The 19,320-nt window shown below is 45.4% G+C and overlaps 2 non-coding genes and 6 pseudogenes across 2 annotated transcripts; all 8 read right to left on the reverse strand.

The window, feature by feature from the left end:
- Positions 1–385: 385 nt before the first annotated feature.
- On the reverse strand, positions 386–561 carry LOC139983875 (U2 spliceosomal RNA; annotated as a pseudogene).
- Positions 562–6,067: 5,506 nt separating this feature from the next.
- On the reverse strand, positions 6,068–6,258 carry LOC139983851 (U2 spliceosomal RNA). Its single transcript, XR_011798850.1, has one exon. It is a non-coding gene; the product is annotated as a U2 spliceosomal RNA (small nuclear RNA).
- Positions 6,259–11,687: 5,429 nt separating this feature from the next.
- Positions 11,688–11,890, reverse strand: LOC139983871 (U2 spliceosomal RNA; annotated as a pseudogene).
- A 352-nt stretch (positions 11,891–12,242) lies between these two features.
- On the reverse strand, positions 12,243–12,416 carry LOC139983885 (U2 spliceosomal RNA; annotated as a pseudogene).
- Positions 12,417–12,868: 452 nt separating this feature from the next.
- LOC139983892 (U2 spliceosomal RNA) lies at positions 12,869–13,061 on the reverse strand. Its single transcript, XR_011798862.1, has one exon. It is a non-coding gene; the product is annotated as a U2 spliceosomal RNA (small nuclear RNA).
- A 452-nt stretch (positions 13,062–13,513) lies between these two features.
- On the reverse strand, positions 13,514–13,689 carry LOC139983876 (U2 spliceosomal RNA; annotated as a pseudogene).
- A 605-nt stretch (positions 13,690–14,294) lies between these two features.
- LOC139983898 (U2 spliceosomal RNA) lies at positions 14,295–14,372 on the reverse strand (annotated as a pseudogene).
- A 452-nt stretch (positions 14,373–14,824) lies between these two features.
- LOC139983877 (U2 spliceosomal RNA) lies at positions 14,825–15,000 on the reverse strand (annotated as a pseudogene).
- Positions 15,001–19,320: the final 4,320 nt, after the last annotated feature.

Consider the following 19,320-nt stretch of genomic DNA (forward strand, 5'->3'; position numbering starts at 1 on the left):
GATATGGGAAGCCGATGACTGCTCTGATGTCTAAATATCACATCACCTCATATGTACCCTCGTTACGCCATTCTATATAACTTGAAGGTGTCTACAAACTTCGTTGTCCGCATTATCACTGTTCCGCCCGGGTCCAGTGTTAGGCCTGAAAAATGGAAAAGGTCTATCTTAACCGCATGTTTTGACTGTGCCGAGAAATCCTTGGCCGGGAAACACTATGTGACGTCACAGAAAGAGAATTTTTCCTGTGACGTCACCGGAAAGTATTTCCGATGGGTTGTATGAATGGAAATTCCAATTCGCTTAATCCGCGAGGGAAGATCAACAGGTAGGTAAGGTATCTCTTTTAACTTTTTTTATTTTTTATTATTGATGATATCCCCGAAGGGAGTGGGCCGAATCCCGGAGGTAGTGCAAAACCGGGCCAACCCGTGACCAGGACGGAGCAAGCTCCTATTCCATAGTCCATGTGCAAAAATCAGTTTAATATACAAGCGACTCGATGAGTCGCGTTTCAGATATTAAGCTGAAAAGAACAGATTTCTTTTAATGTGGACATAAAACGCCACTTTTGAACAGTTTTTACAAAACAATCTTTTATCTTCTGCAACTTAGTAAACAAAAACCCTTCAAAACTACTTGTCGATACAGAACAGAACAGAAAACCATGTGAGAATTTTTGTCAGGTAACAAAACTCTCAGTCTTAACTACCTTGAAAAAAAAAACCTCTCTATTCTACGGTGGGCGCCCATCAAGTACCAGACGTAGGTTGATGTCAGGCCACAGCCTTTGGTATTTCGTCAAGGAGAGACGTTGTCTCTCTACTTTAACCCGCTGTCTAATGTCCGTTTTGATTTGTAAAATAATCGTTTGTTCATTGAACTGTATTTTCTCGTACACCTTTGCATTCCTCCCCAGCCAAATGTACCGCTTAGCTGTAGAGGTGACTAGCCATATAAAGTTTTCATTAACCACAGAACACTGTGGGCCGCTACTTCCATACAAAATATACCAGACACTGGGGTGCCATTGGCGTACATGTAGACGATCCGATACTGAGTCCACCCAATCCCAGATCAAGTCATTCGACCTGCAAAACCAGAAGGCATGCCTGATCGACTCCATCTCATTGCACCTTGGACACTCGCCATTGCCCAAACCCCAACTGTAGCGTTTAAAGTTTGTAACAATGGCCGAGTGGACAATACGCCAAGAGAGGTCCTTCAACCTGTTGTCCAAGATCTGGTGGTGGACTCCTTTCCACACGGCCGGCCATAAATGCAGAGATGACCCAAGAGGACCATCACGCGACATGATTCGTGGAGTGGAGGCTACTCTCAACGTATCAGCGAACCTTTTCGTTGGCACCTTGTTCGCTAAAACGAGCGACTTGGATACCTCAGTCAAGTCACGCAGGGGTTTAACATAAAAATCTGGCGGGTCACATGAATGGGGAAAACAATTACTCCACTTGCCTGGAAAGAACTTCCGAAGACCTATGCCTATCCAATATTCCATCCAAGGATGAAAGGGCAAACGTAAGTCCAATTCGAAGGAGAGCAGGGGTTGAAGGGCCATTGCCCTCACAGTACTACTTATATCTGTCAACTCCAGCCCTCCTTCTTCGTGACTGTTATGTAGATGGCCCCGCGCCACCAGTTCCGTGCCACCCTTCCATATAAACTTAAAAATAATCTCATTTATCCTGCGTCGGATCCGATCCGGTAAAGGATAAACAGGTGCCATATACCAGAATATTGGCGCCACAAGTACGTTCACTGCTTTGACTCTACCAATGATTGAAACATTCCTTTGTTTTGCCTTCTCTAGAGAGTTTTCGGCCTTTTGGACTTTTTCTTTCCAGCTCAAAATGTCTGATCGACCTGGACCAAAATAAACGCCATTAATTTTGATCGACTCACAAGCCCACACAATGTCCAAAGGAATGTTACAATTTCTCCATTTGCCCAACTTAAGACCTTTCGTCTTAGCCATGTTAAGTTTGCTTCCCGTGGCCAACTCAAACTTCTTGAAACATTTGAAGAAACTCTTGATAGAGCCAAAGTCAGTGAAAAAAGCAGTAATGTCGTCCGCGTACTGCATTATCTTGACACTTCTGCGCTTTCCTCCAGGTGGGCGGATTCCCCTGATGGTATCAATGCTGTCTATGCGCCTAGCCAACGATTCCGCAAAAATGATATACAGTAACGGGGAAAGCGCACAACCCTGTCGGACACCTTGCTTAACTGGGAATGATTTCGTAGTAAAACCATTAATAAAAAGTACACTAGAAATATCAAAATACAAAATACGAGCCCATCGGACGAAGTTAGGGCCAAACCCGAACTTCTCCAAAACACTAAACAAGTACTGGTGGTCCACCCTGTCAAAGGCTTTCTCCAGGTCAAGTGACACTATGGCCCCACCCATGTCCCTGGACGATATAAAAGCTACTATATCCCTGAGCATCAGGAGGTTATGATGTATGCTCCTGCCCTTGACTGCGCACGTCTGGTGGTCGTTAATTATGTCAGGCAACGCTTTCGACATACGCATGCTCATTGCCTTGGACAGTATCTTGTAATCCGTATTTAACAGGGAAATAGGCCTTTTGTTTGCGGGTTTCCTACGATCTCCTTTCTTATGAAGGAGCGTTACAACTGCAACTCTCTGGGAAGGGCATAACGAACCCCGCACCCAAGATTCGTTATACAGTTCCAATAGGTCAGCACCGATGAAATCCCAGCACTCCAAATAAAACTCCCTTGGTAACCCGTCGCTGCCAGGCGATTTGTTTGGGGCCATCGCCTTGACCGCAGCGAAATAATCCTTCGAGGTGATAGGCTCCTCCAGCCCTGCTGAAATCGGGGTTGGTACCGTTGTTTCCAATGATGCCAAAAAATCCCCTTGTAACTCTATGTCGACGTCGTTTTTAGAGAAAAGGTCCCTATAAAAGTCCACATAGACGTCCCTGATTCGCTGTGGGTCTGATGTAAAGCCCCCCTCTGGCGTCTCCACAGCATCAATATGGCGATCCTCCGCATTCTTTCTTTCTTCAGCGAACATCTTCTTTGACGGTCGCTCCTGCTGATCTAAGAAAGACATGCGGCAACGGATCCTTGCACCCTCCGATTTCTTGTCCAGCAAGGCCTTCAATTTGACCACGACTTCCGCGTCCGACGGGTTGCCTTGGAGCTTCTTACACAGTGCTGTAAACTCATCGTTATGCTCTCTATTCTTGCGTTTCGAGTGTTCGATGGCCAAATCTTTAACATTAGATTTCACCATCTCCCACCAATCAGCGGTTGAATTGAAACCCTCTTTCAACGTCCGCCAGCCCAAGTAACGCCCTCTTAACTCTTCTTTGAAAATACGGTCCTGTAACAGCTGGATGTTCAACTTCCATCGACCTGGGCCAACTTTCGGTGGACCCGAAGGTCTCAATTCAAGGCGCACACCACAGTGATCGGATAAAACGCAAGGTACAATCTCGCACAGGTTAGCAGAGACCCCAATCGGTGTATAAAACCTGTCGAGACGCGACGCCTGACCCGTCGTTTCCCGCCTCCAAGTAAACTCTCTGCGAGAAGGGTGGATATTCCTCCAAACGTCTTCCAGCCGGTAAGTAATACAAAGTAAGTTTAATTCAGCAATATCCACACGAGAAGGGGTGTGAAGAGTAGTCTGCAGCTTGTCCTGTGCCAAATCCGGGACACAATTAAAGTCTCCGCATAACACTACTGGTAACCTGCCAGAAATATACGGGTACAAATTTTCAAAAAAGGACTTCCGCCGTGATGCCTCATTCGGGGCGTAAATATTGCAGAGCCGGAAACCATGCTCCGGACCGATCACATCACAAGCCACAACCCTACCGCGTGAATCAAAAGAAACCCGTCCAGTCTCTCCGAGAATACCAGCCCGAAGCAAGATAGCAACCCCGCAACTAGAATGGCTTCCCAGAGAGAACAAGACCGAGCCCTTCCAAGCGCGCCTTAACATTCTGATGTCTTCTATCCCAAAATGGGTTTCTTGCAGACAAACTACATCTAGGTGTTTCTGCAGTCTGATCCACTGCAAGAGGCGATCCCTTTTAAGGGGATTCCTCAACCCATTAACATTGAGTGTCAGAATGGAAAGACACGCCATTAAAGCTGTCAAGCTTTTCGCAACTTCCGTCCGCTCTTGTCGGACGGCATCAAATCGCTGTCAGACGAGTCGCTGCAGTCTGCGTCTGACACCGCAAGGTCTCTCTTAAGGGAAACGGGAGGTACCGCCTCGTCACCCTCGTCCATTTCGGACCCGGAACCGTCCGATACGTGGGGGTTTGGGACCTTGGACTTTCCACCATTTTCATTTGAAGCCTTGTCCTTCTTTTCGCTTCCTTCCGCCACTGTCTTTCTTTCCTTTACACCCTTCTTTCCCTTCCCTTCTTTCACTCCCTTTTCCTTTCCTGCCTCTTTTCTCCCGTCTTCTTTCACCTCCATGGCCGCATCACCCTCGTCCCTAGCACAGGGTCGTGTGTGAACATTGGAGGGCCCAGGGTCTTCCTCCACGACCTCGCTCTCAACCACATCCGTGGCTACTTCCTTTCCCCCTTGTGAAACAGTGGCAACGGCAGGCTCCACAGATCCGGGTGGAGCTGTGGGTGCTGCAGGGGTGACTACCGTCGGAGCCTCTTCCTCCGAATCCGATCCTTGGGACTCTCTATCCCATGCCGCCGTTGTATGTGCCTTCCTTGCAAAGGACATCGGGCACGCACGAAACGGATGGCCCAATTCCAAGCAAATCGAGCACCGTATGCCTTCCTTGCAGTCCTTGGACTGGTGACCCAGCCCCAAACACAAAAAACATTTCAAGTTGGGACACTCTTTTATACGGTGGTCCCGGCCCCCACATCGCAGGCAGGTGAACGGCTGCCCAGGATAGCGAACGGATATGTTCCGAGCGCCAATCCGAAGAGACGAGGGGATATCCTTTTCGAGTACAACCTTGTATTGTCTGTTCCCGTTAAAAATACTCGGATATTCCGGGTATACACACCACCGGGAGGCGACCACCTTCCCATACATCCCCAAGGCAAACTTCACGATGTTGTCGTTCAACTCGTGCTCTACGTTGAGTACAGTAACAACGACATAGTCGTTACTGTACGGCTCCACCACTACACTGGGCAACCTCCTCAAAACCTTTACGAACGCTCGCTTCAATGCTACCGTCTTGAACGTAACATCCATTGACTTGTTGGGCAGGACCTGCACTGCATCTAAAACAGACGCAACAGTAGCTCCAACACTTTCCAATATCTCGAAAACCTGCCTCGGAGTACAAACACCGTCTGCACACCGAAGCAACACACTACAGTTGCGCCTGACCGATGAAGCCATCGCCTAGGCAAACGGAACCAGGGAACAGGGAAAAACTCACGGAATGCTAACACGCAAACCGTGAGGGGATGAGAGGGAAACGCCTCTCTTGGGGGAGGGGAACGGGAAACACGAACAGGAACCACAAATCCGGCACAAAATACAATAAGAAACACTTCTTAGGAAAAGCACTCTAGTAAAACAGCTGGTAAACCGCAATGATCTTAGCCAAAAGGCCGAGAAGCGATAACGATAACTAATGACAATTCCCAGCGTTAGGCTGTCTTACAACTTACCTTCGTTCTGAAACTGACAGATATGGGAAGCCGATGACTGCTCTGATGTCTAAATATCACATCACCTCATATGTACCCTCGTTACGCCATTCTATATAACTTGAAGGTGTCTACAAACTTCGTTGTCCGCATTATCACTGTTCCGCCCGGGTCCAGTGTTAGGCCTGAAAAATGGAAAAGGTCTATCTTAACCGCATGTTTTGACTGTGCCGAGAAATCCTTGGCCGGGAAACACTATGTGACGTCACAGAAAGAGAATTTTTCCTGTGACGTCACCGGAAAGTATTTCCGATGGGTTGTATGAATGGAAATTCCAATTCGCTTAATCCGCGAGGGAAGATCAACAGGTAGGTAAGGTATCTCTTTTAACTTTTTTTATTTTTTATTATTGATGATATCCCCGAAGGGAGTGGGCCGAATCCCGGAGGTAGTGCAAAACCGGGCCAACCCGTGACCAGGACGGAGCAAGCTCCTATTCCATAGTCCATGTGCAAAAATCAGTTTAATATACAAGCGACTCGATGAGTCGCGTTTCAGATATTAAGCTGAAAAGAACAGATACTTTTCTTTCAAGTGTATTGACACAACAAGTTATTTACATGGTATTTTTACAAGTTATTTACATAATGAAAAAGTATCGCAATTATCGAAAGACAAAACAAGTCGTACAACTTCTCGCTTATTTACTAAAACAGGAAACAGAAAAGACATGACCTTAAGGAAGATGACATTGAAAACCACCATGATCTAACGTAACAAGAGAAGAACCCTCTACCCAAATTTTCTTAAACTTATACCCCGTCCACCTTTTAAAATCAACCGAGATTCTTCTGGTAACGTTCTTTTTCACAAACTTAATGAAAACATCATCACATGATCGCTTGCCTTCAAAAACATATTGGCACCGGCGATCCCATAAGGCCTTGCGAACCCAAACATAAATATACCACAGACGACCCCAGATGACCTTAGTTGTATCTGGGGACGGATAGCCATAAACGAATATACTGAAAGTAAATGCACTCAATGGACCGATAAGATTTTCGGTGACCTTATTCACCCAACAAAGGATACTATAAACAGACTTACAATCCCAAAATACATGACGAAATGATTCTAACTCCGAACAAAAGGGACACCGCCCGTCTCCTAACCCCCACTTTAGAAGTTTGACCCTAGTATACAAAACCCTGTGCGTGGACTTCCAACTAAAAGACTTAAGAGAATTACAAAACAAAGGATGCATCGTCCCGTTCCAAATCGAGGGCCAATCCCAGTTCGGGTAGGACTCCTCTATCCTTGGGACCACCCTTTCAGAAACAAGCAACCGAACAATATCTTTTGTACTCTTACAAAGAGAAAGAAAATCGTTGTTTACATTACTCATAGCAAACAAAGCAACACTCGCGTGATAATACGAATTAGAAACAGAATCACAATGCGGCACTGAATTGGACCAAAGAAAAGGAAAAATAACTCTCAGAGTTCTGGCTAGAAAATAACGGGCAAACATAAAATTACATGAGTAATCGTCACACCTCCTTAAAAAAGGTAACATAGGCCAAACTAATAACGCTTTCATTTTGTACTTAAAATTATCCAGGCCAAGGCCTCCATTCTCTTTGCTAAGCATGACGACCTTCCTGCTAACTAATTCTGTTTTGTTCTTCCAAAGGAAAGAGAAAACCAAACGCAGAATATCATCGAAAAACTTATCGTCTGGAAAATAAACAGGCGCGATGTAATAGAACAGTGAAAAAATACACATGTTAATAATGTTGACTTTACCCAGGAGCGTAAGGCAACGATTCTCCCAGGCACGTAACTTAGTCTTGGCCTTCTCGAACAAAGACCGCCAAAAGGAACGGATATAAGTATCTTTTCCAAAACAAATACCATTTATAAAAATTTCACCTTCTCTCCACTGAATATCACCCATTACTCTACGTCCAACAAAAGCACCCAATTTTAGACCCTTGGTTTTATTTAAATTAAGGGATGCACCTGTAGCCCTTTCAAACAAAGTATAGGCTTTCAAATAATTTACAACGTCACTCTGTGATGAGGCAATACACGTGGCATCATCTGCATATTGCAGTAACTTAATAACTCTCCCCCCAGACCCTGGAATGTGAAAACCTCTTATATTGTTACACTGTAGAATATACTGAGCTAAAGGCTCTATAAACAAAACATACAAAGCAGGAGACAATGGGCAGCCCTGACGAACACCTCTTTGGATTGTGACGTCATCAGAGAGCTGCCCATTGACGAGAACTTTACTACGAATATCAGTGTAAAGGATCTTAACCCACGATAAGAAATACGAACCTAAGTTCATTTTCTTAAGAACTTTAAAAAGAAATGACCAATTTACCTTGTCAAAGGCTTTGTGTTGGTCCAGCGAAATAAAAGCACATGCATTTCCCCGAAACTTAACCATATCAGCAATATCTCTCAAAATCGAAAGGTTCTGGTGAATAGATCGACCAGGCACCGAGCAAGTTTGAAAGATACTCACAATACTAGACATAACACGGGACAAACGTAATTGTAAAATTTTGGCGATAACTTTGTAGTCAGCTGTTAGCAGACTAATCGGCCTACGATTTGCGGGATCTAAGGCATCCCCTTTCTTCGGCAACAGAGCAACAACCGAAATACGCTGTGAAACTGATAACAATTTTCTACAAAATACATCATTATATAAACACAACAAATCTTCACCAAGCAAATCCAAGAATTCTAAATAAAATTCAGCGGGGAGCCCGTCGATTCCTGGTGACTTATTCTTAGCCATGGCAGATAATGCCAGCTTAATTTCACTTAACTCAATCGGCTTCTCCAAATCCTTAAGTTGATCGGCCGAAACCGAACAAGCAATAGAATTTAAGAGAGAAGACTGAGACTCTCGATCGACGGAGTTATCCGCAGAATACAAATGACTGTAGAACTCATGAAAAACATTAATAACCCCAGTACCCTTAACAATACAACCATTAGAATCCCGAACTTGTTTTATAAACTTAGCTTGAGCGCGGGCTCGCTCCTTCAAATAAAAATACCCAGGAGTTTCCCCATCCTCCAAAAATCTCTCCCTAGAACGAATAAAAGCGCCCTCTCTTTCCTCAGCGAGGATACGAGCAACAACCTCATTATCCCCCGAGAGACAACGAGAATGAAGCTCTTTTAACACTTTGCGCTTTTCCCGAGCTCGGCGAACGCCATAAACAATACACAAATCTCTGATTCTGGACTTGATGGTTTCCCACCATTCCGCTACAGAAACAAACCCTGCTTTAAGTGTCCGCCACAAACGTAAATACATTGACAAATCTTTTTTAAAATTAACATCATTAAGAATCGATAAATTACACTTCCAATAAAGCTTCTTAAAACCATTGCAATTAGAAATCTTCAAAGTAACCGAAAACGCATCATGATCAGAAAAAGGAAAGGGAATAACCTTATCATTGTACAGCGTAAAGTTACTATTAACATAAATTCTGTCGAGACGAGAACTTAAACCTTTGCCGTGGTGCACCCACGTGTGACAACGTCTCGACGAACTGTCAATTAACGAGAAAGAATTCAGATAAGAATGGAGTTCCTCTCGCCCCACAAAACACGAAGTATTCAGAGAATCGCTTAATCGATCCTCTGCAAATAATACACAATTGAAGTCTCCTCCAACAATAACAGGTACGTCTCCACGTGAATAGGAAACCAAATCATTAAAAAATAAGCTACGTTCTTTAGGCACGTTGGGTGCGTAGACATTACAGATACGAACTGAGGAATTTTCAAAAGTACAAAGTACAGAAATACAACGCCCACCCTGGTCAGATCTTATTTGTGAAAAAGAGCAGCGAAAATTAGGTGAAAAAGCAATAGCTACACCACACGAATGGTTAGACATAGCTGACGAATAAAACACCGGTCCCTTCCAAATATTTTGAAAATGAACAAAATCATCAGCACATAAATACGTTTCTTGCAACAAAATAATATCAAAAGCGAAAATCTTTACCCAATGTAGAACATTTGAACACTTAACAGAATCCCTAATCCCGTGTACGTTAAGTGTCCCAATAGAAAAATTAAACATTAGAGCGGTCGAGAGGATGAAGAACAAAACAGATTACACGTCCAAAAGAAAATAATTGTCGAACCACTGTATGTCGTGTTGTAAAACAAACTCCGGGTGCTTCGTCGCAAGGTGGTTCACCCACTCCTTTGGATTGTTGCACCCGGCATCACATTTCGTTAAGGGGCACTCACATCGCCCTAACTCCATCTCGCTATGAGCAAACTCCACGTGGGTTCTAAAACCCCGAAAAGAAACAAAATCATCACCACATCCCTCACTCGGGCATGTGATCCACCTCTTTTCTTCCTGCACAATTTGGGATTGATTTACTAGCCCCTTTGCTTCAGAAGTGGTATCCTTCCTCTCAGCCGAACTAGATCTGTCTTGCCGCTTACTGGTCAACTTTCTTTCTTTCTTGCGTGACACCAACTGCCAGGGAGCGTCTTCAGCCGGTCGCTTAGCTAGGGATGTGGACTGGTCGACGTCATCCTGAACAATGGCGTTCTCCCCTGTAGTTTCCACGACCAGTGAGGACTGCTTAACAATATTTACTTCCTCCATCTCGGAGGACCAAGACCCCATGGCTATGCTGACCACCTCTTCCTCCATCACGACGTCGGGAGTGTCGGACAATGCCTTCAAAGGACCTTCTGACGTTGTGGTCTCGCTGGCAGCGGAAGCTGGCGAGACTTTCTCCTCAACCGGCATTTCCGAGTCAGAAGCCGATTTGCCCTCCTCCTGCGTTTCTGGTAACACTGATGCGCCTCCGCTGACCCATGCTGCCGTCGTTGGATGGAGCTTATTCGCAAAGGACACCGGACATGCTTTATATCCGTGTCCTGACTTGCCACATGTTGTACACGAAGAGGGAGCTTGGCAGTTTCGGGCAGAATGTCCAACCTCATGGCAGTTGTAACACCGGATTACAGCACAGTCTTTGGCCAGATGACCCTCCTCACCACACTTTAAACATGTCCTGGGTTGGCCTGGATACCTGACCCAGCAAGATCTCCCACCCAAACTAAGAGATGAGGGGATTTCCTTGGCAAGCTGCATCTTGTATTGCCGAGTTCCGTTGAAAACAGGGAACTCGCTGTACCGGAGAAAACGGCCTCCAAGGACTTTGCCAAAACGACCCAGGGCGAGTCTCACCACGTTGTCATCCAGTTCGTGGGGGACATGCAAGACAGTGACTATCTTCATGTTACTTGCATACGATGTTGCAGTGAATTTGCAGGAAGCAGACATCGATGGCCAGAACTGTTTACGAATTTCCACAGTCTTAAAGGTAACGTCAAAGACTTGCCCTGGTAACGCTTGTACTGCCACCAGATGGTCAGCTGGTAACACACCTAACTCTTTCAATACCCCGAATACATTTACACTAGGTTCTTCGGCTTGAAGCCTTAACTGTACAGATCTCTCACGCAAGAGTTGTTTCATGATGAGTACGTGATCTCAGCCAAAAGGCCGAGAAGCGATAACGATAACTAATGACAATTCCCAGCGTTAGGCTGTCTTACAACTTACCTTCGTTCTGAAACTGACAGATATGGGAAGCCGATGACTGCTCTGATGTCTAAATATCACATCACCTCATATGTACCCTCGTTACGCCATTCTATATAACTTGAAGGTGTCTACAAACTTCGTTGTCCGCATTATCACTGTTCCGCCCGGGTCCAGTGTTAGGCCTGAAAAATGGAAAAGGTCTATCTTAACCGCATGTTTTGACTGTGCCGAGAAATCCTTGGCCGGGAAACACTATGTGACGTCACAGAAAGAGAATTTTTCCTGTGACGTCACCGGAAAGTATTTCCGATGGGTTGTATGAATGGAAATTCCAATTCGCTTAATCCGCGAGGGAAGATCAACAGGTAGGTAAGGTATCTCTTTTAACTTTTTTTATTTTTTATTATTGATGATATCCCCGAAGGGAGTGGGCCGAATCCCGGAGGTAGTGCAAAACCGGGCCAACCCGTGACCAGGACGGAGCAAGCTCCTATTCCATAGTCCATGTGCAAAAATCAGTTTAATATACAAGCGACTCGATGAGTCGCGTTTCAGATATTAAGCTGAAAAGAACAGATACTTTTCTTTCAAGTTTATTCATTCTCATTGCAATTTACAATGGTATGTTTATCACAAAATCATTTACGTATAACGCAAAGTCATTATAGAGTATTTATGTTCAAATTAAACGTCCGTCATGTAACAACAAGTGACAAGTGATACTGAATACAGAATATAACATATGATATATTGTATACCCCCCACACTGACAATCCCAGAGGACTTAACTCAGACTACGGTAATGATACTACTGGCTGGTTATTTACGACGCTCACGAAGGAACTGCCCTTGACCCAGACCTTGTTAAACTTCACCTCGGGGAGACGTATAAAATCTGCCCTCACTCTTTCGTTTACGTCGCTTTTGATCATGTTGATGACGTCATCATCACTCAACCTACGATTCTCAAAGGTCAACAAACATCTACTCCTCCACATAAAATACTTTGTAACGGTAAATATGAACCAAGCCCTGTCGAAGGCTGCTGTGTCTCCGCTGGGGCTCGGTGTACCGTACAGAAATAATTCCTTCCTGAGCGTCGAAAAGAACAGATACTACACATGATCTTAGCCAAAAGGCCGAGAAGCGATAACGATAACTAATGACAATTCCCAGCGTTAGGCTGTCTTACAACTTACCTTCGTTCTGAAACTGACAGATATGGGAAGCCGATGACTGCTCTGATGTCTAAATATCACATCACCTCATATGTACCCTCGTTACGCCATTCTATATAACTTGAAGGTGTCTACAAACTTCGTTGTCCGCATTATCACTGTTCCGCCCGGGTCCAGTGTTAGGCCTGAAAAATGGAAAAGGTCTATCTTAACCGCATGTTTTGACTGTGCCGAGAAATCCTTGGCCGGGAAACACTATGTGACGTCACAGAAAGAGAATTTTTCCTGTGACGTCACCGGAAAGTATTTCCGATGGGTTGTATGAATGGAAATTCCAATTCGCTTAATCCGCGAGGGAAGATCAACAGGTAGGTAAGGTATCTCTTTTAACTTTTTTTATTTTTTATTATTGATGATATCCCCGAAGGGAGTGGGCCGAATCCCGGAGGTAGTGCAAAACCGGGCCAACCCGTGACCAGGACGGAGCAAGCTCCTATTCCATAGTCCATGTGCAAAAATCAGTTTAATATACAAGCGACTCGATGAGTCGCGTTTCAGATATTAAGCTGAAAAGAACAGATACTACACATGATCTTAGCCAAAAGGCCGAGAAGCGATAACGATAACTAATGACAATTCCCAGCGTTAGGCTGTCTTACAACTTACCTTCGTTCTGAAACTGACAGATATGGGAAGCCGATGACTGCTCTGATGTCTAAATATCACATCACCTCATATGTACCCTCGTTACGCCATTCTATATAACTTGAAGGTGTCTACAAACTTCGTTGTCCGCATTATCACTGTTCCGCCCGGGTCCAGTGTTAGGCCTGAAAAATGGAAAAGGTCTATCTTAACCGCATGTTTTGACTGTGCCGAGAAATCCTTGGCCGGGAAACACTATGTGACGTCACAGAAAGAGAATTTTTCCTGTGACGTCACCGGAAAGTATTTCCGATGGGTTGTATGAATGGAAATTCCAATTCGCTTAATCCGCGAGGGAAGATCAACAGGTAGGTAAGGTATCTCTTTTAACTTTTTTTATTTTTTATTATTGATGATATCCCCGAAGGGAGTGGGCCGAATCCCGGAGGTAGTGCAAAACCGGGCCAACCCGTGACCAGGACGGAGCAAGCTCCTATTCCATAGTCCATGTGCAAAAATCAGTTTAATATACAAGCGACTCGATGAGTCGCGTTTCAGATATTAAGCTGAAAAGAACAGATTTCTTTTAATGTGGACATAAAACGCCACTTTTGAACAGTTTTTACAAAACAATCTTTTATCTTCTGCAACTTAGTAAACAAAAACCCTTGAAAACTACTTGTCGATACAGAACAGAACAGAAAACCCTGTGAGAATTTTTGTCAGGTAACAAAACTCTCAATCTTAACTACCTTGAAAAAAAACCTCTCTATTCTACGGTGAGCGCCCATCAAGTACCAGACGTAGGTTGATGTCAGGCCACAGCCTTTGGTATTTCGTCAAGGAGAGACGTTGTCTCTCTACTTTAACCCGCTGTCTAATGTCCGTTTTGATTTGTAAAATAATCGTTTGTTCATTGAACTGTATTTTCTCGTACACCTTTGCATTCCTCCCCAGCCAAATGTACCGCTTAGCTGTAGAGGTGACTAGCCATATAAAGTTTTCATTAACCACAGAACACTGTGGGCCGCTACTTCCATACAAAATATACCAGACACTGGGGTGCCATTGGCGTACATGTAGACGATCCGATACTGAGTCCACCCAATCCCAGATCAAGTCATTCGACCTGCAAAACCAGAAGGCATGCCTGATCGACTCCATCTCATTGCACCTTGGACACTCGCCATTGCCCAAACCCCAACTGTAGCGTTTAAAGTTTGTAACAATGGCCGAGTGGAACAGATACTACACATGATCTTAGCCAAAAGGCCGAGAAGCGATAACGATAACTAATGACAATTCCCAGCGTTAGGCTGTCTTACAACTTACCTTCGTTCTGAAACTGACAGATATGGGAAGCCGATGACTGCTCTGATGTCTAAATATCACATCACCTCATATGTACCCTCGTTACGCCATTCTATATAACTTGAAGGTGTCTACAAACTTCGTTGTCCGCATTATCACTGTTCCGCCCGGGTCCAGTGTTAGGCCTGAAAAATGGAAAAGGTCTATCTTAACCGCATGTTTTGACTGTGCCGAGAAATCCTTGGCCGGGAAACACTATGTGACGTCACAGAAAGAGAATTTTTCCTGTGACGTCACCGGAAAGTATTTCCGATGGGTTGTATGAATGGAAATTCCAATTCGCTTAATCCGCGAGGGAAGATCAACAGGTAGGTAAGGTATCTCTTTTAACTTTTTTTATTTTTTATTATTGATGATATCCCCGAAGGGAGTGGGCCGAATCCCGGAGGTAGTGCAAAACCGGGCCAACCCGTGACCAGGACGGAGCAAGCTCCTATTCCATAGTCCATGTGCAAAAATCAGTTTAATATACAAGCGACTCGATGAGTCGCGTTTCAGATATTAAGCTGAAAAGAACAGATTTCTTTTAATGTGGACATAAAACGCCACTTTTGAACAGTTTTTACAAAACAATCTTTTATCTTCTGCAACTTAGTAAACAAAAACCCTTGAAAACTACTTGTCGATACAGAACAGAACAGAAAACCATGTGAGAATTTTTGTCAGGTAACAAAACTCTCAATCTTAACTACCTTGAAAAAAAACCTCTCTATTCTACGGTGGGCGCCCATCAAGTACCAAACGTAGGTTGATGTCAGGCCACAGCCTTTGGTATTTCGTCAAGGAGAGACGTTGTCTCTCTACTTTAACCCGCTGTCTAATGTCCGTTTTGATTTGTAAAATAATCGTTTGTTCATTGAACTGTATTTTCTCGTACACCTTTGCATTCCTCCCCAGCCAAATGTACCGCTTAGCTGTAGAGGTGACTAGCCATATAAAGTTTTCATTAACCACAGAACACTGTGGGCCGCTACTTCCATACAAAATATACCAGACACTGGGGTGCCATTGGCGTACATGTAGACGATCCGATACTGAGTCCACCCAATCCCAGATCAAGTCATTCGACCTGCAAAACCAGAAGGCATGCCTGATCGACTCCATCTCATTGCACCTTGGACACTCGCCATTGCCCAAACCCCAACTGTAGCGTTTAAAGTTTGTAACAATGGCCGAGTGGACAATACGCCAAGAGAGGTCCTTCAACCTGTTGTCCAAGATCTGGTGGTGGACTCCTTTCCACACGGCCGGCCATAAATGCAGAGATGACCCAAGAGGACCATCACGCGACATGATTCGTGGAGTGGAGGCTACTCTCAACGTATCAGCAAACCTTTTCGTTGGCACCTTGTTCGCTAAAACGAGCGACTTGGATACCTCAGTCAAGTCACGCAAGGGTTTAACATAAAAATCTGGCGGGTCACATGAATGGGGAAAACAATTACTCCACTTGCCTGGAAAGAACTTCCGAAGACCTATGCCTATCCAATATTCCATCCAAGGATGAAAGGGCAAACGTAGGTCCAATTCGAAGGAGAGCAGGGGTTGAAGGGCCATTGCCCTCACAGTACTACCTATATCTGTCAACTCCAGCCCTCCTTCTTCGTGACTGTTATGTAGATGGCCCCGCGCCACCAGTTCCGTGCCACCCTTCCATATAAACTTAAAAATAATCTCATTTATCCTGCGTCGGATCCGATCCGGTAAAGGATAAACAGGTGCCATATACCAGAATATTGGCGCCACAAGTACGTTCACTGCTTTGACTCTACCAATGATTGAAACATTCCTTTGTTTTGCCTTCTCTAGAGAGTTTTCGGCCTTTTGGACTTTTTCTTTCCAGCTCAAAATGTCTGATCGACCTGGACCAAAATAAACGCCATTAATTTTGATCGACTCACAAGCCCACACAATGTCCAAAGGAATGTTACAATTTCTCCATTTGCCCAACTTAAGACCTTTCGTCTTAGCCATGTTAAGTTTGCTTCCCGTGGCCAATTCAAACTTCTTGAAACATTTGAAGAAACTCTTGATCGAGCCAAAGTCAGTGAAAAAAGCAGTAATGTCGTCCGCGTACTGCATTATCTTGACACTTCTGCGCTTTCCTCCAGGTGGGCGGATTCCCCTGATGGTATCAATGTTGTCTATGCGCCTAGCCAACGATTCCGCAAAAATGATATACAGTAACGGGGAAAGCGCACAACCCTGTCGGACACCTTGCTTAACTGGGAATGATTTCGTAGTAAAACCATTAATAAAAAGTACACTAGAAATATCAAAATACAAAATACGAGCCCATCGGACGAAGTTAGGGCCAAACCCGAACTTCTCCAAAACACTAAACAAGTACTGGTGGTCCACCCTGTCAAAGGCTTTCTCCAGGTCAAGTGACACTATGGCCCCACCCATGTCCCTGGACGATATAAAAGCTACTATATCCCTGAGCATCAGGAGGTTATGATGTATGCTCCTGCCCTTGACTGCGCACGTCTGGTGGTCGTTAATTATGTCAGGCAACGCTTTCGACATACGCATGCTCATTGCCTTGGACAGTATCTTGTAATCCGTATTTAACAGGGAAATAGGCCTTTTGTTTGCGGGTTTCCTACGATCTCCTTTCTTATGAAGGAGCGTTACAACTGCAATTCTCTGGGAAGGGCATAACGAACCCCGCACCCAAGATTCGTTATACAGTTCCAATAGGTCAGCACCGATGAAATCCCAGCACTCCAAATAAAACTCCCTTGGTAACCCGTCGCTGCCAGGCGATTTGTTTGGGGCCATCGCCTTGACCGCAGCGAAATAATCCTTCGAGGTGATAGGCTCCTCCAGCCCTGCTGAAATCGGGGTTGGTACCGTTGTTTCCAATGATGCCAAAAAATCCCCTTGTAACTCTATGTCGACGTCGTTTTTAGAGAAAAGGTCCCTATAAAAGTCCACATAGACGTCCCTGATTCGCTGTGGGTCTGATGTAATACCCCCCTCTGGCGTCTCCACAGCATCAATATGGCGATCCTCCGCATTCTTTCTTTCTTCAGCGAACATCTTCTTTGACGGTCGCTCCTGCTGATCTAAGAAAGACATGCGGCAACGGATCCTCGCACCCTCCGATTTCTTGTCCAGCAAGGCCTTCAATTTGACCACGACTTCCGCGTCCGACGGGTTGCCTTGGAGCTTCTTACACAGTGCTGTAAACTCATCGTTATGCTCTCTATTCTTGCGTTTCGAGTGTTCGATGGCCAAATCTTTAACATTAGATTTCACCATCTCCCACCAATCAGCGGTTGAATTGAAACCCTCTTTCAACGTCCGCCAGCCCAAGTAACGCCCTCTTAACTCTTCTTTGAAAATACGGTCCTGTAACAGCTGGATGTTCAACTTCCATCGACCTGGGCCAACTTTCGGTGGACCCGAAGGTCTCAATTCAAGGCGCACACCACAGTGATCGGATAAAACGCAAGGTACAATCTCGCACAGGTTAGCAGAGACCCCAATCGGTGTATAAAACCTGTCGAGACGCGACGCCTGACCCGTCGTTTCCCGCCGCCAAGTAAACTCTCTGCGAGAAGGGTGGATATTCCTCCAAACGTCTTCCAGCCGGTAAGTATTACAAAGTAAGTTTAATTCAGCAATATCCACACGAGAAGGGGTGTGAACAGTAGTCTGCAGCTTGTCCTGTGCCAAATCCGGGACACAATTAAAGTCTCCGCATAACACTACTGGTAACCTGCCAGAAATATACGGGTACAAATTTTCAAAAAAGGACTTCCGCCGTGATGCCTCATTCGGGGCGTAAATATTGCAGAGCCGGAAACCATGCTCCGGACCGATCACATCACAAGCCACAACCCTACCGCGTGAATCAAAAGAAACCCGTCCAGTCTCTCCGAGAATACCAGCCCGAAGCAAGATAGCAACCCCGCAACTAGAATGGCTTCCCAGAGAGAACAAGACCGAGCCCTTCCAAGCGCGCCTTAACATTCTGATGTCTTCTATCCCAAAATGGGTTTCTTGCAGACAAACTACATCTAGGTGTTTCTGCAGTCTGATCCACTGCAAGAGGCGATCCCTTTTAAGGGGATTCCTCAACCCATTAACATTGAGTGTCAGAATGGAAAGACACGCCATTAAAGCTGTCAAGCTTTTCGCAACTTCCGTCCGCTCTTGTCGGACGGCATCAAGTCGCTGTCAGACGAGTCGCTGCAGTCTGCGTCTGACACCGCAAGGTCTCTCTTAAGGGAAACGGGAGGTACCGCCTCGTCACCCTCGTCCATTTCGGACCCGGAACCGTCCGATACGTGGGGGTTTGGGACCTTGGACTTTCCACCATTTTCATTTGAAGCCTTGTCCTTCTTTTCGCTTCCTTCCGCCACTGTCTTTCTTTCCTTTACACCCTTCTTTCCCTTCCCTTCTTTCACTCCCTTTTCCTTTCCTGCCTCTTTTCTCCCGTCTTCTTTCACCTCCATGGCCGCATCACCCTCGTCCCTAGCACAGGTTCGTGTGTGAACATTGGAGGGCCCAGGGTCTTCCTCCACGACCTCGCTCTCAACCACATCCGTGGCTACTTCCTTTCCCCCTTGTGAAACAGTGGCAACGGCAGGCTCCACAGATCCGGGTGGAGCTGTGGGTGCTGCAGGGGTGACTACCGTCGGAGCCTCTTCCTCCGAATCCGATCCTTGGGACTCTCTATCCCATGCCGCCGTTGTATGTGCCTTCCTTGCAAAGGACATCGGGCACGCACGAAACGGATGGCCCAATTCCAAGCAAATCGAGCACCGTATGCCTTCCTTGCAGTCCTTGGACTGGTGACCCAGCCCCAAACACAAAAAACATTTCAAGTTGGGACACTCTTTTATACGGT

The sequence above is a fragment of the Apostichopus japonicus genome, chromosome 16 (assembly GCF_037975245.1).
Source record: "Apostichopus japonicus isolate 1M-3 chromosome 16, ASM3797524v1, whole genome shotgun sequence".
NCBI classification, from domain to species: Eukaryota; Metazoa; Echinodermata; class Holothuroidea; order Aspidochirotida; family Stichopodidae; genus Apostichopus; species Apostichopus japonicus.